Source organism: Panthera pardus, unplaced genomic scaffold (genome assembly GCF_024362965.1).
Source record: "Panthera pardus isolate Hobbes unplaced genomic scaffold, ASM2436296v1 HiC_scaffold_17, whole genome shotgun sequence".
Lineage (NCBI taxonomy): Eukaryota > Metazoa > Chordata > Mammalia > Carnivora > Felidae > Panthera > Panthera pardus.
The window spans coordinates 109,150,193-109,175,990 of NW_026526732.1; the positions used below are offsets into that span (position 1 = coordinate 109,150,193).

The window sequence follows — 25,798 nt, forward strand, 5'->3', positions numbered from 1 at the left end:
GCAAGCACTCCCACTAGCTTTTCATCTTTCTGAAAGAGTGACCTTCAAGCAGGAACCACCAAGGTATCCCTGAAATTTGGACTCTTCTGGGAGAAAAGAAAGCATTAGGACTCAGGTCAAACCTACTGGATAATACAGTAATTAGGATTTCTTTTTTTCTGGCCAGATTGAGAGGCTCCATCACAGGCCCGTTAATCCCAAGAACAAAACAGGGGGGTTTTAGTGAATGGGGATGCATTGTTTACAGTTTGGGTTCGGTTCCTGTTTCTCTTGAACTTGCAGCTGTGTAGGGTTTCAAAGTAACCTACAAGATGTCAAAATATTCCGGAGGGAGTCGCTCCGTAGTCGGCAGGATTCGAACCTGCGCGGGGAAACCCCAATGGATTTCTAGTCCATCGCCTTAACCACTCGGCCACGACTACACGACAGAGCTGTCCCTTGTTAAAGTAAATAGCCGTGCTGAAGCTTGGTTCTGTTGGTGAAGGTCACGTTGCGTACCAGAAAGTGCAGTTGTAGTCAAATCCTTCCCATTCCTTAATGTCATGTGGATGACTACCATACTGCGGCACCATATTGGCAAGTAAGACTTTCTCCTCAGAACTGAAGGGACTCCTTGTTCTGATGAGTTGTTGGAACGAGTCAGCCTTTGGGGAAGCTGGACGGGCTACGTCCCACAACTGGAACGGCCTTCAACATTCACTGCAGAATTGTATGTGATAGCTACGATGTTTAAAAACCAGAAAAGGTGAAAAGGTGGTGCACGTGCATATATTTTCCCTCTGGAAGGTTCCACCAGACCTGGCTTCTGCTTGCTGCTGTGCGTAGAAATTGAAGAGCTGAACTCGTGGGTTGCAGAGAGCTTTTAGTTTTCACTACGTGTGCTTCAAAATAACGTGAGTTTTGCCATCGTTATTATTTATGTACACGTTTTCCTGTATCTTATTTATATACCTAGAATTGCTGGGTCATATGGTAGGTCGATGCTTAATCTTTTGAAGAGCGGCCAGACTGTTTTCCCACATGAATGCACCATTTCCATCCTCCCCTGTGTGTGATGGTCCAGATTTCTCCATATCCTCCCCAACACTTGTTATTACATGGCCTTTTCATTGAAGCTATCCTGATAGGTGTGAAATAGTATGTCACTGGGGTTTTGATTTGCATTTCCCAAACGACTAATGACAGCCAACATTTTCCCGTGTGCTTAATGGCCATCTGTATATCTTTCTTAGGGAAAAGTCTACTTGTGTACTTTGCTCATTTTTTCACGAACTATTTGTCTTTCCCTGGAGTTGTAAAGGTCTGTATACATTCTAGATGCAAGTCCCTTATCCAGTATATGATTTGCAAATCTTTTCCTCTAGCTTTTTGGTTGCATTTTTTATAGCATCCTTTGAAGCACGATTGCTTTTGATGTTAACGAAGTCTACTTTATCTATTTTTTGTTGCTTGAGCTGTGGTGTCATACCTAACAATCCATTGCCAAATCTGAGGCCTTGAAGATTTCCCCAGTGTTTCCTTTTCAAAGGTTGATAATATTAGAGCTTGTATTATGTCTTTAACCCATTTTGAGTTAATTTGTGTAAATTGTGTGAGGTAAGGACACAACTTCATTCTTTGGCAGGTGGTCATCTAGGTCTCAGAGCCACTGTTTGTTGAAAAGACCATTCCCACCCCCACCCCACCCCCACCCCCACCAATGGCCTTGGCACTTTTTAATAAAAAACCAGATGACTGTAGACATATGGCTTTATTTCTGGACTCTCAATTCTATCCCATTGATTTCACTGCCCTGATCATCATTGCCTTGCAGTTAGTCTTAAAGTTGGGAAGTGAGTCCTCCTACTTTTTCTTCTTTTTCAAGATTGTTCTGGATATTCTAGGTCCCTTGAAATCCCATGTGAATTTTAGAATCAGCTCATCAATTTCTACAAAGAAGTCAGCTAGCATTCTGGGAGGGAGGATCAATTTGGGGGACACTTGCTATCATAACATTGTTAAGACGCAATCCATAAGCGTATCTATCTTCATTTATTTCATTTATGTGTTGTAGTCTTCAGAGTGTAAGTTTTGCACTTCTTTTGTTGAACTTGTTCCTGAATAGTTTTTCTTTTTTCAGGCATTTTACGTAGAGGCATTTACTTTGCCCTTTTTCCCTTCCTTATGAAACATGACGAAGCTGTCTGAAGCCTCCCAGATATAATATTAAGTGCTTAGTATAGCTTACGCAGACAAAACAAACAAACAAAAAACATCAAAAACAGAAAAGCAAACTGTGAAACACAGTGTATCTTTGATAAAACTCCATTTCTGAATGAATTTGATCTTACTGACTGGGGTGTAGTTAACACAAAGTGAAGGCGGAGGACGTGTCCCTGCTCTTGTGACTTGTGTCCAACTAGGAAGGCTACTCTATGCACATACAACAGAGCCCACATGGGAAGGGTTTGAATAGCCATTAGAGACCGTGAGTGTAGGGGCTCCTGGCTGGCTCAGTGGGTGGAGCTTGGGCCTCTTGATGTCAGGGTTGTGAGTTCAAGCTCCACACTGTGTGCAAAGATTACTTGAAAATAAAATCTCAACAACAACAAAAACCTCCTGAGGGTGTAATGGCAGCGATGACGTGGAAGGCATAAATACAATCACGCTTGTGTAATGTAAGAGGGGGGAGAAGAGAATAAGTTTGTCGATGCCGTTGGCAATACAGATCAGCCAAGTCCTTGAAAGTCATTTGCTTTAGATGGACACCCGCCTGTCTTGGTCTGAGTACGTCAACACACGTGGGCATGGCAGTGAGCCTAGTGGTTTCCAGGAAAGCTTCTTCCCTCCTGTGGTAGTGAGCGGGACTTTGTCTTTGAGAAGACTCATGTTGGACTCACGTCAGACAAACCTAGTACAAGTTAGAAGGAATCTATTTGTGACCCACATATCTTCTCTTAGTCATTTTGTGTGCTTCCCAAAACAAAATCAAGTTAGCAAGCTCTTCTTCCCATTCAGTGGTCATGAAGCTATTAAGGAAGAAATTAGTAACTTATTTTTTGGCTCAAAATCCCATGGCCCGGAAAATAACATTTACTCACCCTCTCACAGAGAGACGCCCACCCCCGGGGGCAAAACCAACGATTGTAGAGACCACTCCGGGGGGGTTCACAAACACTGTTAGAGGCCACAGACAGCAGACTGAGAAACCGTCTGCATTTTAGCCTCTCCTTTGTGTCTCCTTTTACTTTAACGAATAAGTTTCATCACTACTACACTGTAATTAAACACAAAGTTGCCAGAGAAATATCGTCTCTGAAACGCGTCTATGTGAGTCATTAACCTCAACTTTATAAACTAGGAGGCCAAGGCACACCCATGCCGGAGGCTCAGGTCCTAGTCAAACCAGCTGTACGACTTCTCTCACCTTTGCCAGGTGTGAGTTCCTCAATGCACACCCCCGAGACACTAAAATCAGACACACGCAGGCCCAACAGAGTGGAACAGAACTCTGTGCCCTTGTAACCAGAGGTCACAGGATCCTCCACTCCTCCCTTCCAAACCCAACTCCATGGTCTCCACTGAGAAGCCCTTGGTTTGTCCTTTTCTGCCTTTCTTTCCGGGAGTCACAGACACCTCGTAAGTAGCATTTTACTGGCAGTGCTGTGTTCCTTCTGAAGGACTAGCACATGTGACGGAGGACACAGAGGTTTCTTAAGACATGTGAGGGGAAATGCTGGATTCATGCATCTACTTTCTGCAGACTCTTAGATGAAGCCAGGAAAACAGGAGAGAGCAAAGGACACTCCACTTAGGAATTTACTATTTAGAAAGGACACGACACCAGTTAGATTCCTAAGTGGGGTGATTTGCTACGACAGTGGCTGAAATAGTTTATCAGCTGGACTTTGAGGACCGAAACGGGACAGTCCATTGAGACACACGTTCTGCAGACACGATGAAGGAGAAGTACAACGCCAGGCTGAAAGGAGAGATATGTGCAAAACGTGACTTGGGGGCGCTAACGGTGATGTGCGTCTTCCCAAACCGTGTTTTTTTGGCAAAGACACCAGGAGAGGCATAGAAGCCGGGGGTGGGGGATGAACTACTCTCTCAGTATGAACTCTCTCAGTATCCAAGTGGGAGCCGTGGGAAGGCAGCCTCCAAGATGCACGGATGGCAGGAAGCGAGGGCCGAAGCTAACCATCGACTTGCCCCCACGAGGAATTCTACCTTTGCTGTAAGGGCAGCAACTCAGCCCGTCAGAGAGACGCGCCCCCCCCCACCCCCCCACGGCGGCACAAGGAGAGGAGAGGGGGGAGCTGATGAGTGATGAAGGCGCACGGCTTCCCGGCCTCTGCCTTCTTAGAAATCGCCCCTGCAAGGGACGGACAGTGTCCTCGGTGCCCAAACAGCTGCTTCCGCCGCCCGGACAGGCGCTCCCCGCCGCTCGGGGACAGGGGCTGCGAGCCTCGCTCACCGGCCGCCGCAGACACCCAGGGAGCCGGGGAAGAGCGCCTGGAAATGCTGGGAGTCACAGCGACAGTAGTCCCCGAAGCGCCGTGAGGTGCGCGCCCGGGAGACTCCCAACTTAGACGTACCCCGTTGTTTCCCGCGTAGACCATCCTTGGCTTCGATGTCCTGCACGCTCAGTGTGGTGCTTTCTACACGCGGCAGATCTGTGGTGTCTTAGCCGCTTGCTTCGGGGAACCAGTGAGCCCTTGGACCCAAGGAAACGCGCTCCAAGTGCAAACCACACGCCAGACTTGGAAGATTGTGCCCGGAAAAAAAAACAACAAAAAATCTCGTCGATTCTCCAAATTGCTTACAGCTTGAAATGATAGGTTGGCTGTATTGGGTTAAATAAAACATTGTTAAAATGAATTATACTTGTCGTTTTACTTTTTAATATGACTGATAGAAATCTTTACATTATAGCTGCGGCCGTATTTCCACTGGAAATGCTACTACTCTCTGAATATCAAAACGATGGAGGAAAATGAAGGGTGGCTCTATCGGGTCGTCTCCACTTCCTGACCTACATTCTCTGTTGAAATCACCGGAACTCTGGCTCCGGTCCACCAGTGTGGTGTTGTCGCTTTTATCTTCCTCCTCTACAAGACATCTTGGCAATTTAAAAGTAAAGGGAGAACTCTTTCTAGAATCCCAGCGGCAATGTTTGGAAACCAGATCACACACCCACACTCTGAGAAGCAAAATTCTGCGTCATGGGCCGTCCTGGTTGGGGATCCTTGCTACAGCCCTCAGAACATGGGCTCTGCCCTCCACGGGCTCCTCCAGAAGAAGCATTGGGAATGAGAGGAACTCCCGCTGACAGATCAAAGCTCTCCTCTAAGGTATGTTTTTGAACACATTAAAAAAAACCTGTCTTTTTTTTACATTTATTTTTTAAAGCAATCTCTACACCCCACGTGGGGCTTGAACCAGCAGCCTTGAGATCAAGAGTTGCCCGCTCTACCAACTCAGCCAGCCAGACACCCTTTCCTGAACACATTTTTGTTTTTAAATTCTGTACTTTGACGTCACATGGGTCACTTCCCTCACCTCTAAAATTAGGAATTGTTTCCACAAGAGGACCTGAACATTCCATTAGCTCTGACATTTTAGAATTCTGTTAGGTTCCGAGTCTCAGGCACCAGTAAGCTGGATGTGAAAGGAGGAGAGAAGAAAGATGATGCGTTTTGCAAAGAAAGATCAAGTTCACCCTTCGAAACCTGTCTCGTAGGCCTGGCCGAGTCACGTTCATCCCGCTGGCACTGCTCAGCCGAGAGGACCTGTCACAGCTCAGCACCACGGACCCAGTTGACTTGGCGACTCACTGCTTTTAATTATTCCTCCTGCCTCTGGAGACACACATGAAGGAGGCAGGGATCCGGTCATCCATCCGTAGGGTGGGCACCGTGTTTACGAGGAGTTATGAGAAGCATCCTCGCACTAGGTGCACACGGGTGTGATGACACGGGTGTGACAAAGCAGCCAGGACAGTGACAGGCCGGAGTCTCCAAGGATTGTCCAGGGAGGGAGTCGAGAGTGTTCCTTTAATACACGACCCCCTGCCTGTAATTCGTACAGTGCGATTCTGCCTCTGAACCGGGTCTGGCTTGAGCCCAGGGAGGGTCAAACTCCTGGTCTTTGGCCCCTCTCTTCCCCCCCCCCACCCCCCACCCCTGTCCGGGACCCCAGGAGGAGCCAGCTCAGCGAGACCCCGTCGACCCTGCTGGACGAGGAAAATGGCTTTACTTAATTTCCTTACTTGTGCAGTGGTTTGGATTCACGACTTGGCGACCATCGCCGGGTCGTGGCTTTCACCTGTATTTGATCCAAAGTTTCCTGCGATGACCTTTCCAGTGGCCAGGCCGTGCGTGGCGGGACAAGCGTCCAGACGAAGGTGCGATTCCTCGGAGATGCGGACCCCGCGGCCACCTCCCGGGCGGACACGCTGCCGTCCGAGCGGGGCTGGGACCGCGGCGGACACGGGAGCATCGCGAAGCCTGGCTCCTCCTCGGGGACAGGGACGCACCTGCAGGACTGTGGCCGAATGACTTGTGCAAAAGTGCATGGAAACACGGCGCGCGCGCCTCCTGCCCGGGCAAGCGCGGAGTCTTCCCGCCGCCCCAGAAAGAACCGGGTCGCTGTCTTCCCGGCTCAGGCGGCGACAATAGGATGGCCCCCAGGTGGGGGGCGGGGCGCCGTAGTCGGCAGGATTCGAACCTGCGCGGGGAGACCCCAATGGATTTCTAGTCCATCGCCTTAACCACTCGGCCACGACTACATGGGAGCTACGGACCTCATTAGCATAAGTAGCCGTGAGGCCCGCAGGCGTCAGGGGCAGGCGCCAGGGGCAGGGTTCAGGGGCAGGCGTCAGGGACAGGCGTCAGGGACAGGGGGCAGGAGCAGGGATCAGGGACAGGCGTCAAGGGCAGGAGGCAGGGACAGGCGTCAGAGGCAGCTGTCAGGCCCAGGCGTCAGGAGCAGGGGTCAGGGGCAGGCGTCAGGGGCAGGCGCCAGGGGCAGGGTTCAGGGGCAGGCGTCAGGGACAGGCGTCAGGGACAGGGGGCAGGAGCAGGGATCAGGGACAGGCGTCAAGGGCAGGAGGCAGGGACAGGCATCAGAGGCAGCTGTCAGGCCCAGGCGTCAGGAGCAGGGGTCAGGGGCAGGCGCCAGGGGCAGGCGTCAGGGACAGGTGTCGGGGGCTCGCATCTTCCACCAGGAAGCGCATCTGCTGTTCCCGTCTCTTCCCGTTGGACATCAGCGGGGCGAATGGGCGGGGTCACGCGTCCTTGTCGTGAGCTCGGGAGGACCCCTGCCTCGGGCGGCCTGCCGGAAGGGGCTGGGGCAGGACACCCCCCGGGAGCCTAGCTCCCTGCGCGGCCAGCTGCCGAGGGGACCCGGGAGACGCGCAGCAAACCCGCACGGGCTGTAGCATCGGCCGCGGCTCCGTGAGGACAGCGACAGGCTGGACAACTCCAAGTGACCAACCATTTTCAAGACGAGTGTTGGGTTCTGCACATGGCAGAAGACCCCGCGGCTGCTTCGAGGCAGAAGGTGCACTCTGGTTACCGACCGGACATACACCCGCTGTGTTTCGCGGCCCGTTTCCAAGGAGTCAAACTTACTTTAAAACAAAACCAAAAACCGCGCTGTTCGGAATTGTGACTTGAAGGAGAAGAAGTCAGCTCCAGTTGTCTCTTCGGGAGCCAGGTAGGACTTCTTCCCCAGGTTCCTTACCACTTTCAGCCTCGGATTTACTTTATGAAAGAATCCTGTTCGAAGCTTGAGGATTTCGCGCCCAGACTCTGCCGCGGGAGCCCCCCACCCCCACCCTCGGGTTCATGGGCAGGTTCAGACATCACCTTCGTCCCTTACTCCCTGTGTAGTTTTGGGGGAGTTACTTAAAATCTCTGTTTCAGTCTCTCGTGCTTCAAAATGAGAATGTCTTTGTCTACTATGTTGCAATGTGCTCAGAAAAACTGCTGGAATTTATTCCTTTGGCTAAACAGAGCTCTCCATCAAGGCAAACTGACGTTTGTCTTTATGGAAGTGAAACAGACACAGAAATATGCACAGCTCTCCAGGGTAAGGCTTTATGAGTTTTCGCCAATCCACACACCATGGTGAGCCAGATGGAGGTAGGTCGTAACCAACGCCCCAAGAGCTCCCGCCTGACCCCAGGTCTCACCCAGATGACCACACTGTTCACCGAGGCCATCAGAAATGTGCCGGTGAGAAGGGACTAGAATTACTGGGAAATTCAGGGCTCACTGAAGGACAGGTGGTCACAGAGCTGGGCTTGTGACAGGACCCTGGTGGAAGCAGGCAGTTACCATGACGACCAGCTGGGCTGGAGGGTCGGCTTCACCAACAGGGCTGTGGAGACAGTTAATAGACCACAGGGTCCTGAAGGGTCAGACAGCCAGTTGGTATGTGTGCTGCATAATCTATATGATCTAGGGACGCCTGGGGGGCTCAGTTGGTTCAGCATCTGGCTCTTGATTTTGCTCAGGCCATGATCTCAGGGTTTGTGAGTTCAAGCCCTCTGTCCTGCTCTGCATTGACAATGCGGAGCCTGCTTGGGATTCTCTGTCCCCACCTCTCTCTGCTCCTCCTCTGTTCTCTCTCTCTCTCTCAAAAAATAAATAAACTAAAAAAAAAAAACAAAACCCCAATCTATATAATCTAAATAAGCAAGGGTGGATGGCAGGCTGAGAGTGCTTTCCCAGTAGGAAGTCATGATATTTTGACAAGTTCCTGGACCTAAGCTTGCCTTTTTCTAAAAGCTTTATATTTTAAAAATTGTATGTTGAGTCTTAGGATTTATGCTTTTAAGTCCATGTTGTGTGTTTAGTGAAGTTCAACATTCCATTGGAGAGGTTTTCAGCTGCAGGAAGATGGAAACGAAAGCAAACTGCAGTCTCACCCCACCCACAAGCAGCAAAGACAGAGGGGGGGCCCCCAATCCATCCCGCCAGACTGTAGCAGGGCGTTCCCCTCCACCCCTGCCCCCTGCCCCTGCCACAAAGTATCTCAGAGAGAGCAGAGTACAAGGCTGAGACTTTCACTGCTCCAGGCTTTAAAAAGGCCTTTCCCAGGCCCTGTCCCTAGAGACCCCTTGGGGGACCCGCACTACCAACCCCACCTGGCCTCTCACCCTCCCCACCGGGGTAAGATAGGAAGAGGCCTAGTGGAGAGACAAGACGTTCATCATTGCTCAGTGTTAGTGGAGGTCACACAGGGGGCAAGGATGAGCCTCCCCCGCCCCTCCGATTCAGGGAAGCACTAGAGGAAGCCTCATGGGGACCCAGGACTCCCTCTCTTGCACAGCAATAAGGAGCCTACACCTTGGGTAGCAACAGAGGCTGAATGGGGAACCTGAAATGCTATCGCTCCCTGGCCGTAACCAGAACGTTTCCCCCTTCCCCTGTGAGAGCAGTGTTAGACGTTAGAGGGACCCAGCTAACGCAGAAGGTTTCCATAAGATCCAAAGTCTCATAGCATAATACCCAAAATGTCTCGAACCAATTGGACCTCACTTGTCACTCCAAGAACCAGAAAGATCTTAAACTGAATGAAAAAAAGACACTCCATAGCTGCTGTGATGGGCAGAATAATGGTGTCTCCAAATGTCCATGTTCTAACCCCCAACACTTGCAAATATGTCGCCTTACGTGGCAAAATGGCTCTTGCGAATGGGATGGAGATGGAGAGATTATCCCGAATTATCTGAGAAGGCCCAGTCTCATCACTAAAGTGCTTAAAAGTGGAAGAGGGAGGCAAAACAGTAGGCCAGAGATATGGGAGATGAGGACTCCGTCCATCGCTGCTGACTTTCAAGATGGAGGAAGGAGGGCTGCAAACCAAGGAATGTGGTGGCCTCGAAATGATGGAAACCGTTTTAAGCTTATTGGCAGCAAGCAACATTGGTCTTACGACCACAGGGAACCGAATTCTGACCCAGTCGAGTGAGGTAACAGACTCTTCCCTGGAGCCTCCAGAAAGAAATGCAGACCCACTGGCACCTTGATTTTAGCTTCGTGCATCGGGGGAACTATCAAGAGAGGGAAAAGACAACCAGCAGATTGGGAGAAAATATTCATAAATTGTACATTTGATAAGATCGGGTTTCATATCTAGATTATATACAGAATTCCCACTACTCAACCCAGTTTTAAAATTAGACAAAGTACTTGAATGAACTTCTCCAAAAATGACATATAAATGGCTGAGAAGCACATGCTCAACATCACTGCTCATTAAAAGGATTGCAAACAGAAATCTCACTTTAATAGAATTACAGCGAATGAAAAAGTTCACCTTAAAGGGTTATATACTCTATGATTCCATTTATATAGCATTCTTTTGTTTGTGTTGGGGGGGGGATCAAACCATTTTATAGAGGGGCTTTGGGGAAAGGTCGAAGGGGAGGAGGACAAGGTGGTCCTATATCCTCAGCCCCGGCTAGAATCTTCCCGGCTTCAGTCGCCGAAAGACTCTTATATTCTTTAATGGGAACACGTAGAAATGAGAATCAATCAGTGGTTGCGAGGGGTGGGGGAATGAGGGCGGAGGGAGGAAAGTAGAAGGTAAACCGGGAAAGGGAGGTGACGATGGCCATGTTTTATGTTCACTATATTTATGTCAACATCCTTGTTTTTACCTTGGAGGATAATTTGCAAGATGTCCCCCTTGGGGGAAACTGGGGAAAGGGCACAGGAGGTCTCTCTGGATTATTTCTTGGAAGTGCCTTTGAATTTCCAATGATCTCAAAGTAAAATATATAACTTAAATGTACCACTTCTATTATGATTAGGGTTTCCCTTAAAGTCTCAACACTCATACGTAACAAATCTGAATGTAATCAGCATCAGATGTAACACAACTTGATTTTAGCCATAGATTCAACACTTTGCTGATTGATTTTGCTCTATCTGTTGCCTTTATTAAGCTAAGTAGCCAGGTGCCTATTTCCACAGCATTTTTGGCATCCTTAAACCTCAGTTTAATAAACAATCATGAGATTGTATGGTTTACCATCATGTCTAATCAGTGTAAGACTACTAGTGTTTACAGTAACAGGTTTACTGTTACTATCCGAAAAGTTATTTTGAGACAAGAATAATAATTCCAGCTATTAAGCACGGCATGAAAATTTCCTTATGTGCTTTATCTATTAAAATACCATTAATTTGGGGCGCCTGGGTGGCTCAGTCGGTTAAGCGGTCGATTTCGGCTCAGGTCATGATCTCGCGGTTAGTGAGTTCAAGCCCCACGTGGGGCTCTGTGCTGACAGCTCAGAGCCTGGAGCCTGTTTCGGATTCTGTGTCTCCCTCTCTCTCTGACTCTCCCCTGTTCATGCTCTGTCTCTCCCTGTCTCAAAAATAAATAAACTTTAAAAAAAATTTTTTTTAAATACCATCAATTAGTTGAAATATGAATGGATTTTCACTATTTCTGGGGTTACAATGCTTCAATAATTAATAATTTCTGAAAATGGCTAATTTTATTTATGCAATATTAAGAATTAATAAAAACTGAATTGATATAAAAAAGATAATATAAATATTGAGAGTTCTTTAGCTAGACAGCTAGCAGTGAGAAGAACATCTCATGAGGTGCCCGGGTGGCTCAGTCAATCATCTGACTCTTGATTTGGGCTCAGGTCATGATCTCAGAGTCGTGAGACTGAACCCCACTTTGTGCTTTGTTCTGGGCCTGGGGCCTGCTTAAGATTCTCTCTCTCTCTCTCTCTCTCTCTCTCTCTCTCTCTGTCTCCCCCTCTGCCCCTCTCCCCCACTCATGCTCACTCTCTCTCTCAAAATAGGTAAAAAAACATTAAAACAGAACATCTCATACTTTTATTCCCCAAAACTGTTTATAAATATTTGCTTTAGAATAAAATGAAGAGTAATAAAGATGTGATTGTATTTTAATTCTTCATTTCTAGAATATTTAAAAATAACTTTAAAAAATGACATTCTATTTTGGCTTTGAGTCTTTAAAGAAAAAGCTCTGTTTGAGAATTCTTTCCATCCGTTCACGATAATTTAAAAGTAGAATGTTTACTTTGCCATATTCCACTTTCATGAGGAAGAAAAGCTCTAAAATTAGGATAAATCTTCATTTATTCAGATATAATAAAGTCTATGAAGAAAAGGAGTAAGGGTTAGAAACAAATGGGGTCCATCTAAGTTATAAGAGGGCAGTTTTGGGGGGCCCAACTGTGAAGCACAATGAAGAAAAATTTAGCAAATGACGGTGAAACACAATAATATCAATATTCCAATTCTTGACTATTAAATTTTTAATTACAGCACAATTATAATACACCAGTATACTCACGTGTCATACACTACATTAAATAATAATGCTATGGGGCGCCTGGGTGGTTCAGTCGGTTAAGTTTCAGCTCAGGTCATGAGCTCGTGGTTCGTGGGTTCGAGCCCTGGATTCTGTGTCTCCGTCTCTTTCTGCCCCTCTCCCACTCATGCTCTGTCTCTCTCCCTCTCAAAAAAATAAAAAAACATTTAAAAAACAAAATATAATGGTAATATTGATTTTTTCAATAATATTTCTTTTTCTTTCTTTCTTTCTTTCTTTCTTTCTTTCTTTCTTTCTTTCTTTCTTCCTTCTTTCAATCCTAGCATTTAATATCCCTTGTTACAAATGGTTATTGTGTGGCTTCGGCAAGGGACTCAGGCAAACACTGATTTTATACTCATTTATCATTTGCCTGAATTATGACTTCAATGAACTTTGTCTTTAATCTTTTCTCAGAATAAATAACTCTACTCTAATTTGACCCTGACCACAATGTCCCATTTCTTATATCATTGCTGTCTATAATTTTAGTTTCATTTTGTTACTACACCTGAAAAGGTAGTAATTACTAATGATATTGTCTTATGCATTCACTGCTTATTTAGATATTCTCGTGTGTTTCTGAATGTTCTTGTTCTTTATAATTTTTGTATACCAGTCGGTCATTAGTTCCAATTTCTTGTTCATTAATTTGTTCATCACTTTTGTTGTCTCTACTGTTGAAACTATATATTTGAGCTTTTAGTATCAATGAATAAATTTCCCCTCTCTGATTTTATTTCTTTTTATGGTTATTATTTATTAAAAGCGATCTTTTTCATAATTTACTTCTTAATGATATAATTCTATTTGCTGTGCTTAATAATCTTCTTTAGAATATATTCTGCTAATGAATCATGACAGATGAGAAAACTACTGGGAGAAGAAAAGTTGGGCAAGTTAGAAAAAGGAAGAGTAGGTGCTAATCATATTGCTGAACATAGTGCACTAATATGGCGGAGACTTCATAGGTTAGGAAGAAACGCCTAGCTATGAACTGCGCATGCTCAAGACAGCAGCTATAACTCAGTCCCCAGCCTCCCAGGCAGCTAGAAGACAGGCCTGGGCCCTCAGCTTTGCCAGTCAGATGTCTGAAAGCAAGATCTCTTCTTTCAGAAGAAAGAAACAGATGGCAAAAGTCTCATGCAGAACTGCTTCCCGGAAACAGTAAGTTTAGGTAGATATTTAAGCTGTTAGCGCCAGCAATAGCCTACTGCACCTGGAGACATAGTTCTGCTGGCAGTGAACTCTAGGAATTAAGGCATTATGAGTAATTAGGAGAACGGGGTAGTATAATATAGAAGGGCGAGTGATTATTACTGTGCCCAAGCCTTTGGAGGGAGGGCATGACAGCTGAAAGTTATCAATTCCAGCTAAATGCGTGGTTATCAAATCGTGGATTTTCTCTGCCCTAAAACAGTTTCAATTTCCCATGACCCCAGAGCTGACCTAAGTCAAAACCAAATCCATATTATGTATAATTATGTGAGTTTCCCATTAACAAAAAGATGGATGAATGAACTGCGGTGTATCGACACAGTAGAGTATTACGCGTGAAAGGAGGAGCGAACGAATGAGTGAATGAATGGCAGCTACTTGCAACAAAAATAACAATTAATTTTAGCAATATGTTATTAAGTCAAAGAGTAAGACCCTAAGATCATTTATAGCCTGATACTCTGTATCTTGAAATTAAAATATGCAATTTTTAGGGACGCCCACGTGGCTCAGTCAGTTAAGTTTCTGACTTTTGATTTTGGCTCGGGTCATGATCTCACGGTTCATGGGACCCGGCCTCACATCGGGCTCTGTGCTGCCAGTGCAGAGCCTGCCTGGGATCGTCTGTCTGCCTGTCCCCTGCTCGCACTCTCTCTAGCTCTCAAAATAAATAAACTTTTAAAAAGGGCATATGAAAAGCTTATACCCATTAGCAAATATTAAGTGAAAAAGTATATACACAGTTCTTAGAAAAACAATAGATGAAATAAAAGTAAGGAAAGCACTTTGGGATTACTTCTTGAGGATCTCAGGAACTTCCTTGTCTTGCCTGAACTTGTGGCATATGCAGACATTCACCAGAAAAACAACCAGCTTGCAATCAGAACGTTCAGTTTTATGAAAATAAAAACGATCGCAGAGATGTCCTAGGATGCAGTCTGAAAGCCCCGTGATTTCTCTGGAACATATTCGTCACCGACAGCAATTCTGTGCGGTGGATCAATGTCATGGAAACGACCAAAGGAACACCGCGGAGATACTCAGAAAATGTATCTGAGTATTTGCTCTGTCCACAGTGCTTCAGGTTTACATGGGCATCATCCAGTGGCGTTCAAATATCTGAGACAGTTCAAGAAATTCTTTAAAGTGTGAGTAGATTTTCACAAATCTTCATTTCTCCGTGGAAAATGAAACACCTCTGAAGTCTGGTCATCGTACCTACTGGACATTATGAAGCCTCATTCTCTCTGGGCAGAAAAGTATTGTGCTCAAGAGGATCTCTTTTCTCCCTCGATTCTGTCGCATCCTTTTGCTCCCGCACCAAGTGAGCTCAGGGCATTTTACAGAGCAATCAATCAGGAAAAGTTCAACTCAACTCAAAGTTATGAGCGTCACAGAGTATCTGTTAGGCGGGGGAGGAAAATGGGGAGAAAGAGGGAGGATGGTTCTGCACTCCGAACAAGACGGCAGGGAGGCAGTGGGGTCCACACAGAGTTCGTGTCATCTTCCCCTTCTAGATCACACTCTGGGTTTCATGTGAACCGGGGACTCCCTGACGATCATTCCTAAAAAAGAAAACTTAAAAAAAAAAAAAAAAAAAAAAAAAGGATGAAAACGCTCAGGTTCCACCGAGATTTGAACTCGGATCGCTGGATTCAGAGTCCAGAGTGCTAACCATTACACCATGGAACCCCACAGCCGCTGTCGCTGACAGCTCTCCTTCCCGACAGGATGCATCCCCATTTGTGGCTCAGGTTCCTCGGAAAAGCTGACATTTGCGCCCTGGGCAGGTATCAGCCTGCCTCCTGACGCAGGCCTTTCCTCGCGCGCACCGGGCTCTCGGCGCAAAATTCCGCAGCAAATCGGTTTCTAGGGACAGATGAGGCAGGTCCTGCTTTTTGTCGCCCTCTGCCCTTTCTGCAGCTCGCCCCCCACCCCCAATCCGGGCCCGGCCGCCCCCGCCCGGCGGCGCAGACGCAGGTGCAGCGGCTCCCCCTTCCTCGGCCGAGGCTCCCCCTTTCCCCTTTCTCAGCAGCAAGACTCCCTGCTGTCTCGGAGGAGATACTCCCCCCCCCCCCCAAAAAAAAGGGGGGACGGTAGGGGACAGAAGCGATCCCAGACTGTCAAGCTGAAGGGCTGAGGACGGAGCGAACCATCTTTCCTGAGAGTAAGTAATCACCAAGTTCCTGCAAGACTGGAGGTCAGTCCCACATCAGAGAAGGTATGGGGGCTGGTGCCAGTCCCTGGGAATTGGGTTAAAATGTTCGTGCTCATTCACAGGCATCTTATATCTTCTCCCCCAACAAAACGCTGCTGAAAAATTCTTGTCTTCTTTCCCAAGATAAAGAACTCATTAGAGCAAAGATTCCTGGTATATTTCTTTTGCCTGTTGCTTCCAGATCATATCAAATAAAATCTGGGAAGCCTCTTTCCCACAAAGGTGCCCCTAGATACATACACATATCATTTTGAAAACTATTCCAGGTGTTCATGGACCCCAGGCTATGAATGTTCTGCATCTGGAGATTCTCTTATGTCACCTAACCTGATCTGTAACTGGATAAAAACAAATTCTCTAAGTAGAAATGAAGCATCACACTGCTGAAGGGGAACCACCTTTTAATTGTGACTAAAATTTTCATTCATCTTTGTCTTGCGAATGAGGTCAAAGTTGTATCCGTGACTGAAGCCCAAATACTAGTTGGACTGGTTCTCAGGGGGCTGTTGGGGTGCAGATTCCCGAGAATGCAGTCTGGGGACTCACACATAAGTAGGTCAGATGGAATGGGGGCGGGAGGGGGGACGGGCTCACCTTTATCGTGGGGCAATCGCACCTCTGCTGCGTCCTCTCTGAGAAGACCCCTTACATTCTGACCTTCTCCAGGAATCGGTAAAGAAATTGGCATGTAAATGGAAGGCAGGTGCCCGACAGCTTTTTCTCTCTTGACTGACAGTGAGTTTCCCAAATCCTGTGTCACTTAAACCCAGTTTCTAGGCCTGAGCCTGGGTGGCACAATGGGTCGAGCATCTGACTTTGGTTGAGGCCACGATCTCACAGTTCATGGATTCGTGGGTTCGATCCCTGCATCAGACTTTGTGCTGACAGTGTGGAGCCTACTTCAGATTTTGTTTCTCTCTCTGCCCTTCCTCCTCTCACACTCTCTCTCTCACAAATAAACAGTTTTTAAAATTAAAAACAAAATAAACCTAGTTTCCTTGGGCTTTTTCCTGTCTACTCTCAGAGGCACTGTTCCCCCCAGTCATAGCTATCTCATAAACCATATTCCAGCTGCTTCCTGAAGATTAAGACATAAAGTAGAAAGGATCTCAGAGGAAGATGCAGAAAATACAAATAAAAATGGAACATTATCGTCAAATTAAAGCGAATATTGACTGAATAAAACAATACGAATGTCTTCTAGAGGAGAAAATGAATGTAGAATTTAAATGCACACAAACAGGGGCCCCTGGGTGGCTCAGTTGGTTAAACGCCGGACAGACTTGGACTTCGGCTCAGGTCATGATCTCACTGTTCGTGGGCTCGAGCCCCACATCAGGGAACTTGCTTCAGATTCTGTGTCTCCCTCTCTCTCTGCCCCTTCTTGGCTCGGGCCCTGTCTCTCTCCCCCTCAAAATAAATAAACATTAAAAAAATTAAGTGCACGCAAACAATGGCATTTACATCAAGAGAGGGATGACTAGAATTAAATTTTTCTAACATTAAGTCCTTGGCATTGTCTGGAAAGATGGTAACATAAGAACTGTTGGGTCAGGACTATATGTGGTGATCTCTAGGCTCACCATTAAAAGAAAAATTAAAAGAACATGCAACTTCCATGTTGGTAGAGAGGAAATAATAGAATAACATACAACTGTTCAGTCAACACCAAAGCAGACAAGATATAAAAGGGGGAACATAAAAGGACAGGGTAATAAACGAGGTGGGATATATCAGAAGGGACAGAAAACTACAGAGGAGGATGATCATTTCAACCCAAAACATATTCCGTAATCTGTTGACTGGGATGGGGCGGGAGGGGGCTGCATCTATTTCCAGACCTGTGTGGGGTCCCAGCATGTTCTCCGCGTGAGGAATCACTGCTGTGTGCACGTGGCTTTCATCCACCTCTGTACGTGCACGTTCACGAAGAGAGACAGAGAGTTACACACACACACACACACACACACACACACACTCACACACACACACAAACGCCCTTCTAGTCCCCAAGTGGCAGTATTTTCCAAGTCGTTTCATTGTGATTATGTGTAGATGAGACAAAAATTGTGGCATGGTGGGGGGGTCCTAGTGGTCTCCCGTATCTTCCCAGCAGCTGGTTCAGGGCCGGTTTCCTGCCTGCACCCTCACACGGGAGGTCTCTCATCCTTTTCACCGCGCCAAGTTCGAGTTTCATCCCCATGACGACCGCTAGGATGACTCTGGCTCCAGGCCCACAGGGATCACTTTCCACTCTGCGTGAAATCCACGGGGCGACGGGGGCAATGAGGTGGAGGGCCCAGGAGCAGGGCACCTTACAAAGCTGCCCCAGCCCTCCTGGACGCGTGCCCCCCTCCGGCTGCATTGTTGAACAACTGGTCTAGTTTAATTAATAATAAACATCTTTTCCTAAATAAGCAAGGCCAAGAGCAGAAGACCTTGCTTTGCAAACGCTTTGCAAACACGGAGCTCATCTGTTCCAGAGCATTTTGGCGGTTTCTGTTCGGCGCTGATTCTGGCGTGGCCCGAGGAGACAAACGCCCTCCTCAAAACAAACCTAGACGTTCGTTCGTTGAGGACTAATTCTCAGAATCTGCACATCAGCGTGGCAGTCTCTGCGGCCACCAGCCTCACCTTCGTGGCTACTTTAGGACTTCAATCTCCCAAATTATTTCTCAAATTATTATTATTATTACTATTATTATCAATTGTTATGATTATTTGCCCAATATTGAGTTTTAAAAGCCAACTGGATTGACAACGTCTATTAAAAAAACCCAACAAACCCCAAAATGAACATGGCACTTTTCTGCACTAAATCCTCTCTCAAGTGAACTCACATTTCCTAGCTGCAGCCACTCAGTTGCTTTTTCCTGCTAGCTCTGCGACCTGGGGCAGGACACTTAATCTCTCTGTGCTTCCTTCCTTCCCAGGAAAAAACCGGGCTTCACGGCCATGGTGGACAAGTAGTCCCTCTGGACAACGACCCCTCGAGCCAACGTTTGGCTACTGAGTGATACTGAAGCCTTGTACCTGGAGAATACATCTTTCTGGCTCCGGCAATAAAGTCACGATTTCTGCTTCTTCATTTTAAAAAAAATGTGAGTCACGATGTGTGCTTCAAATCATGAAAAACACAAGGAAAGAAATAACTCAAACCCTCAAACGCCTAAGCCATACCATCACCCCCTCCCATTTTTGGAAATGTTTTAATTATAACTAACAGCATCACAGGTGTCTTTGCACATAAATAATTTCTTTTAGTTTGGGTTCTTTCCCTAGGAGAGTTTGCTCCAAAATAAGTTTGCGGTGGAAGGTGGTTAGCCATTTGTGTGGGCTTCCGCGGTGGATTGTGGGAGCGAGTCCCGAACAAGGATCTTGTTCCAAGCAACCCGGGAAGGGAGCTGGCTTGGTGGCCCAGGACTGCCCTAACAAATTACCAGGAAGTGAGTGGCTTAAAGCCACAGAAATGTATCTGCTCACAGCTCCGGAGTCCAGAGACCCGAATGCACGGTGTCTCCAAGGTTGGTGTTTCTAGAGGGACAGAGGAGAACCTCTTTCACGGCTCTCCGCTGGCCTCCTAGGTTTGCAGCCGCTTTGTTCTAACCTCTGCCTCCCCCTTACGTGGGCTGTGTCCCCGTGTGCCTCCAAATCTCCTGCTCCTTATAAGGACACTATCACTGGATTTAGGGCCCCACCTAATCCACAATGACCCCATTTAATAACTTGATGGCATCAGCAAAGACTCTTTTCAAATAGTCACATTCACAGGTGGGAGGGGGGACAGGATTTCAGCGGATCTTCCTGGGCGCCGGCCTTGGACCCACTGCGGGAGCACCTGTCCCTCCGCCCGCCCTGAGTGAGAACAGACGCGGCAGCCTGAGGGTCTCGGGCGCGCAGGGAATTCTCCCGACCGGATCAGCAAGTCTGGTGACTGTGCTGTGAGGGAGCTTTGACAAAGCACTTCAATCCCCAGTTCTCACCCCTGTGGTCCCTAAATTCTGCACTGAGAGAAGAACCCGGTTCCACGGGGTGCCGCGGAAGGCAGTCTCTGCGCGCGGGGACAATCCTATCACTCGAGCCAGACGCGGCCGCGCTCTCACCGCCCGTGTGTTAGGGGAGGTGCACAGGGTCCTCCCCGTCCGACCTGCGTCTCCCCATCCAAGGGGCCTCCCTCCCGGGGCAGGCGAGGCGCAGGGACCCCCCTCCCGGGTGGTCTTCTGCACCTGCTTCCTCCCGCCCCTCCCACCGCACCCGCGCTCCCGTCGGGTTTCAACCTGTTCTTGGAAAGCAGGAAAGCGCAAAGCAGGTGAAGGCCATCGAGGTATTGAGGTTTTAGTGGCGGGCGCGGACAGCAGACGCCAGCAACTCGGAGTCCTCCCAGCGCGCTCCCAAGGCCACTGGCACCTGCACATCCGAGGCCGCAGGGACCACCGCCCGCTCCGCAGAGACCCCGCGGACGCGCGGCCGGCGGTGACGAGGGAGCGGACTCCGGGCACGGACAGTCTTCCCTGAATCCCACCCGCGCCGCCCGATTCCCTTTGCTGCCGGGTGACCCCCGTACCCCAGACTGAGAGGCGTCGCGTGGACGCAGACCCGACTCCCGCACAGCGAGCCTCCCTCCCCGCGTCGCATCTCGGCGTCGCGGCGCGTCCAGGCAGGCGCAGGACGGCCTGATGCTGCGAGGTGGCCCGCCTTCAAAATCGCTGGCAGGAGGCGACCGTCAGCAGGTAGTCGTGGCCGAGTGGTTAAGGCGATGGACTTGAAATCCATTGGGGTCTCCCCGCGCAGGTTCGAATCCTGCCGGCTACGGTTTTGCCCTTGGCGTCCGGGTCCCCTTCCGGGCTCGCCCTGCCTACCCTGCTACCCATTTCTCTGGGTCTCATAACCTCTTCCTCCGATGCCAAACAGTCGCAAATGGGTGAGTAAATCTGTGAGGGTGTGGACGTCTTGACTTGAGGAAGGCCGTTTCTTTTTCCACGGTTATGGCTCAGAGCCAACTCGGGGTCGCTGGGCAGCAAAGTCGGACCCCCATCTTCTGGAGACGAGGTGTTTTCCTTGCTACCGTCTGCTCTAGGGAACTCAGGCTTTATAAAGCAGTGTTTACTCTAACAGCTACCAATGTTTGAATCCTTACTATGTCCCAAGCACTGAATTTGGGATTACCTGCATTAGCTCATTTAATCCCATAGCCCTATCATGTAGGTAACATGAATCCCATTTTACAGATAAGGAAACCTGAAGATTGAGTCGCCCAACACTGCACAGTCAAATGCTAACTAGAGCAAGGGCTTTCTTAAATGCAGTTGTGAAGTCACTTTTCACAAATATTGCAGGGTTAGTGGCCAGCAACTCAATCCTGGGTAGTTCACAGGTAGGAATGACGTTAATATCAGCTGGTATTTATCAAGCGCCCATTACATACAAATCTCCAAGCGCTTTGTGTATGTTAGCACGTAAGATCCTTACAACATTCATGTGAAGTGAATAGTATTCATATCCTCAGTTTAAAAATCTGGAAACAGACACCCATAGAAGTAAAATAGTTTGGCCAAGGTCACGCAGCTGGTAAGTGGCAGGACTGAGTTTGAACTCTGTCTGGGTTTGTGTCTATACCCAGGGAGCCAGACGTTGGTGCAGGTGTGGGGGCAGCTCAGCTTGCCTTCACTGCTGTTGTCTACACTTGGAAATGAATGTTACTGCCTGACTCTCTTATTCAGATTTTTGCCTCCATAGATAAATCTAAGTGGTTGGCCGGGAGTATGAGTCGTTACCCACTGTGTGTTAAGTGTTTTGTTAGCCCAAATGTAGGGTGGATCATTCAACAGCAACGAGGTTTTACCTGTTTTTGAGTGATAGTAACTGATTGTTATTGTGGCTTCATATGAATGATCGGTTTATAAAGAGCTCTGCGCCCATTAAACCTTCTCAACCTGAAAATTCCAGGGCCCAAGAGTGGGAAAAGTTGGTTAAACCACAAGAAGTGGATATTTCTAGTTTGAGAGTAAGAACAAAATCCACGTGGAGCCCCCTCCAAAAACCATCAGGGAAAAAGCCTGCTGATTCTGGCAAACTGGGTGTATTAAACTTACTCAGCAAGTTAGAGTCTCAGACTGGAAGAGTCTCAGTGTCTCAAAGAGGGGAGTTAGGGAAGGAGACTTACAAGAGCTTTCGGGGCCAGGATTCGTCACAGGATGACTTTAGAGCAAAATTACTAATGGAGATCTGTGGTGACACTGGTCTGGGACGTAAACTAAGTAAATGACCGGGGTAGTCAATCGTCTTATCTTTGGAACGTGAGTGCCTGTGGAATTACTCTTACTACGGTATTACCATGAAATTTACAGATAACATGATACACAAAGAAGTTGAACTTAGAGTTTCTCTTGCACATCCAGGTCTGATACACTTTATCCATTGAGTGTGTCATAGTATCACATTTGCAAGTTTGGGAAAGAAGTGGGATTTAAAAATAAAAAAAAGTGAAAATCAGATCAGTTAGAGAAAAACTCCCAAACCTAACAGCACAGTCTCTGGCCAGCACTCACCGGGTTCAGTATCTCCACCTTACAACTTAGAGACTCCAGGGGAGAGTTCTCTGGTCCCAGCCCTCTCTTCCTACCTTCTCCTGCACATCCGGGGACCAAGGACACTTACCTGGGCCTTATGGTTGATTCGGGAAACAAAGTATAAACTCAAAGGCTCGGTGTTCTGATTTGCATGCAGAAGAAAGTGGAAAGGAAAGGTCCAGGTAGGAACAGACCTTTTGTTTGTAGAAGAACAAAATGAAACAAAAAGCCAACACACACACACACACACACACACACACACACACACACACACACCTTCACGACTCTTGAAGATCAGCCCCAGATGTCAAGGCATTTCTTAAAGTCCACCTCCTCCACGGAGGCATCTGGAATGTTCCTAGTTTGGGCCACAACAGTGCTGCCGTGAATATTCTTGTGCGTGTCTTTCAAGGCAACATCAGTCGAGGGTTTTGCTGGGCAGATGTCGTCTGGGATGGAATTGTGGAACCGCCGTAAGTGTGTATGTTCAAGCTTTAGTCCTGTAATGCCAAAGTACTTTTTGCAAGTAATCGAACCCCTCTGCGTGCCCGCAAATGAGAGTCCACATCCTTGTCTTCTGTTATTTTATTTGAACGTTTCTAACGGGCAAATAGTTGTGATGGTTAATTTTACGTGTCAACCTGCTGGGCCGTGTGGTCAGTCGTTATTCTGTGTCTCTGCGACGTTTCTGTGAGGGTGTTTTTGGATGAGATTCACGTGGAAATTGGTGGACACTGAGCAGAGCAGATTTGCCCTCCATCACGTGGGTGGGCATAAATCAAACAAAAGACTGACTTCCTGAGCAAGAAGGCATCCAGGCGGCAGACAGCCTTCAGACTTGACCGGCTGCCTGGGTTCTTTCTGGGTCACCAGCCCGCTGACCGCTCTGGAGATTCCGGACTTACCAGCCTCCATAAGCTTGTGACCAATTCTTCCAAATAAATCTCTGTCTCTCTAGAAACACGTCCTATCGGTTCTCTTTCTCTGGAGAACTCTAACGAATGTAGTAGTGGAATCTACTCGTTTTACTTCTCACTTTTTCTGGTGAGGTTATTGGTTACTTTGATGCCCTCTTCTGTGAAGGACCCGTTGGACGTTTGCCCATCTTTCTGTTAGACTGTGTGTTTCCTACTCATTTTTCTTATTCGCATCCCTGTGTATGGAGAGCCCAGCTAGGCTCCCCCGGGGGGATTGCGGTCTCAGCATCCACGTTCTTGGGCCGAGGCCCGCAGGGACGGGAAAGGGACACCAGGCCCTCGTACAGGTGTGTGCCCTACACAGCAGCCCGCAGGGTCACAGCAAATGTACGTTCCTGCCATGACGTCCCCGAAGCGCTCGTGATCAAGTCTCCCCTGCCTCCCAGGGCCATGACATGCGCTCTCCTTAGATTAGAGCCCTGTGGAGCTCACCCAGACCCTTCTTCTGGTTCGCACCGGCCAGTCCAGCCCTAGCCCTGGAACCCCCCAGAGCACTGCACTCATGGGCCCTAATAAAGGCAGGTCGGCTTGCTCTGTCTGCCTCGACCTCCCGACGCGGCGCTCTGAAGCGTGGGCGCCCTTCCTCCACCACCTGTGAGCAATGAACTTCTCTGTCGTAACTTCTCTTGCGGTCCGCTGTTGAAGCTTGCCCGGACTCGCCAACCGGCACCGAGCGCTCCCGTAACAGAGGCTGATTGAACAAGGTCAAGACGGCGCGCGCGCTTCTGCGTCCTGGACCGCGTCTTCTATCAGGCAGGTGCCCCCGGAGGAGCCGCGGCGGCGGGAGAGCGCTTCCCGGTCCCCGCCGCTCACGGTCGCCAACCGGGTCGAGCTCCGCAGCTCTCCGGGCGGCCAGGGATTCCAAAACAGGCGGCTGTGGACGCAAAAGGATGCTCCGTGCTCCCCGTCGGGGAATCGAACCCCGGTCTCCCGCGTGACAGGCGGGGATACTCACCACTATACTAACGAGGAGGACGCGGTGGCGTCGTCCTGCGGATCCCATAAAGCCAACCCCCGCCGCCCGCGTGCTCTGGGCCCCGAGGGCCGCGCGCGGCTCGCTCGCGCGACCCCTGCCGGCGACCCCGCCCGTCCTGCCGGCGCGACGGCGCCCGCTCCCCGGCCGGGCTGCTCCGCCGCGCTGGGGGACGCAGGCGGCCGAAGCGGCGACCCCGGGCCGCTCCAGAGCTGCCCCGAAACCGGGGGCTCCCGCGGCGCGTCCCCGAGGCCCCCGCACCCGCTGCGCCCTCGGCACAGCCGCGCCCCCTCCGCGGGGCGCCCGGACTTTGATTAAAAGAAAAGCTGGGGGTGTCCCGCTCGTCCGCGGGAAAAGGAGCCGCCGTAGTCGGCAGGATTCGAACCTGCGCGGGGAGACCCCAATGGATTTCTAGTCCATCGCCTTAACCACTCGGCCACGACTACACGACGCTCGGCCGCTTTTTTCAAGTCGTAGACAGCGCGGCGCCCAAGCCCGGCTCGCGGGCCCGGTGCACCGCTCGGCCGGCCCGGTGAGTGGAACGCGAACCCGCGGGGACAATGGGGGGCTGGCCTGCAAAACGGTACAGATTAAGAGGGCCCGACCTCTCGTGCCGCCCGGGCAGTCGGGAGCCCGGGGAGGAGAGCCCTCACCGCGGGAGCCTCAGTGTTTCCAGCAGACTAGTGAGCCTGGGCCCTCGCGGGGTCGCACCCGGGGTCTGCTTTCTCCGCGCTGGAACGGCCCCCACTGACCCCGCGGCCTTTGAACCCCTGCCCTTCCGGGGTCCCGGGAGTGGGAGACGCCGTGGCTTCCGGGAACCCTCCACTCGGACCGAGGAAGCAGGGCAGAAACAGCCGCTTTGCGTGGTCACCAAGGCCGCCGCAACGTTGTCGTTGCAGAACCATGGAAGCGGCACGTTGGCCAGGAAGGCAGGACGGTGACGCCGGCCCGATCACAGGGCACCAGGTAGCCCGTAAAGAATTAGATCCTCGTCGTTCTACTTGGAAAATGCGTGTGAACCTTAGTACCCATAACGGCACGTACACATAGTCCCCATGTATAGAAAGTGGAACCCCAAATTAAGCAAGTACATTAAAAAAAAAATCTGACGGGACACTCGCCAATCTAACAAGAGAGCAAAGATGTGCAGTGAAGTGAGGGTAGCTGTCTATTTCGATCACTTTTGTTTTCCTTAAATTTTTCATAGGAAGCATTGCTCTCTGCGTTATTTATATCACCAGAAAATATGAAAATGGAAAGCCAGGTTTAAATCAATATGCCACTGCGTACCCTTACGTTAAAAACCCGGTGTGTGTCCGAACACACACACACCAAAAACGCAACAACTACCACTAGACATGTGTCAACAAAACACCAAATGCTAACTTCCCCGTGTGTGTTGGAATCGTAGCTACCCTCGTTTTCTGCTTTCAGCTTTTCTCTGGCTTTCAAATTTTCAGGCCAAGTATATGCATTTCTTTGTACTTGG

At 48.9% G+C, this 25,798-nt stretch overlaps 1 protein-coding gene and 6 non-coding genes across 7 annotated transcripts in view; 2 read left to right on the plus strand and 5 right to left on the minus strand.

Moving 5' to 3' along the window:
* Nucleotides 1-25,798, plus strand: part of LOC109252608 (histone H2B type 1-C/E/F/G/I) — a 490,736-nt gene that overhangs the window by 165,663 nt on the left and 299,275 nt on the right. The gene's annotated exons all lie outside the window — the stretch shown is intronic.
* TRNAS-AGA (transfer RNA serine (anticodon AGA)) lies at nt 341-422 on the minus strand. The gene has a single exon. It is a non-coding gene; the product is annotated as a tRNA-Ser (tRNA).
* Nucleotides 6,691-6,772, minus strand: TRNAS-AGA (transfer RNA serine (anticodon AGA)). The gene has a single exon. It is a non-coding gene; the product is annotated as a tRNA-Ser (tRNA).
* TRNAQ-CUG (transfer RNA glutamine (anticodon CUG)) lies at nt 15,193-15,264 on the minus strand. Its single transcript has one exon. It is a non-coding gene; the product is annotated as a tRNA-Gln (tRNA).
* On the plus strand, nt 20,521-20,602 carry TRNAS-UGA (transfer RNA serine (anticodon UGA)). Its single transcript has one exon. It is a non-coding gene; the product is annotated as a tRNA-Ser (tRNA).
* TRNAD-GUC (transfer RNA aspartic acid (anticodon GUC)) lies at nt 24,237-24,308 on the minus strand. The gene has a single exon. It is a non-coding gene; the product is annotated as a tRNA-Asp (tRNA).
* Nucleotides 24,674-24,755, minus strand: TRNAS-AGA (transfer RNA serine (anticodon AGA)). The gene has a single exon. It is a non-coding gene; the product is annotated as a tRNA-Ser (tRNA).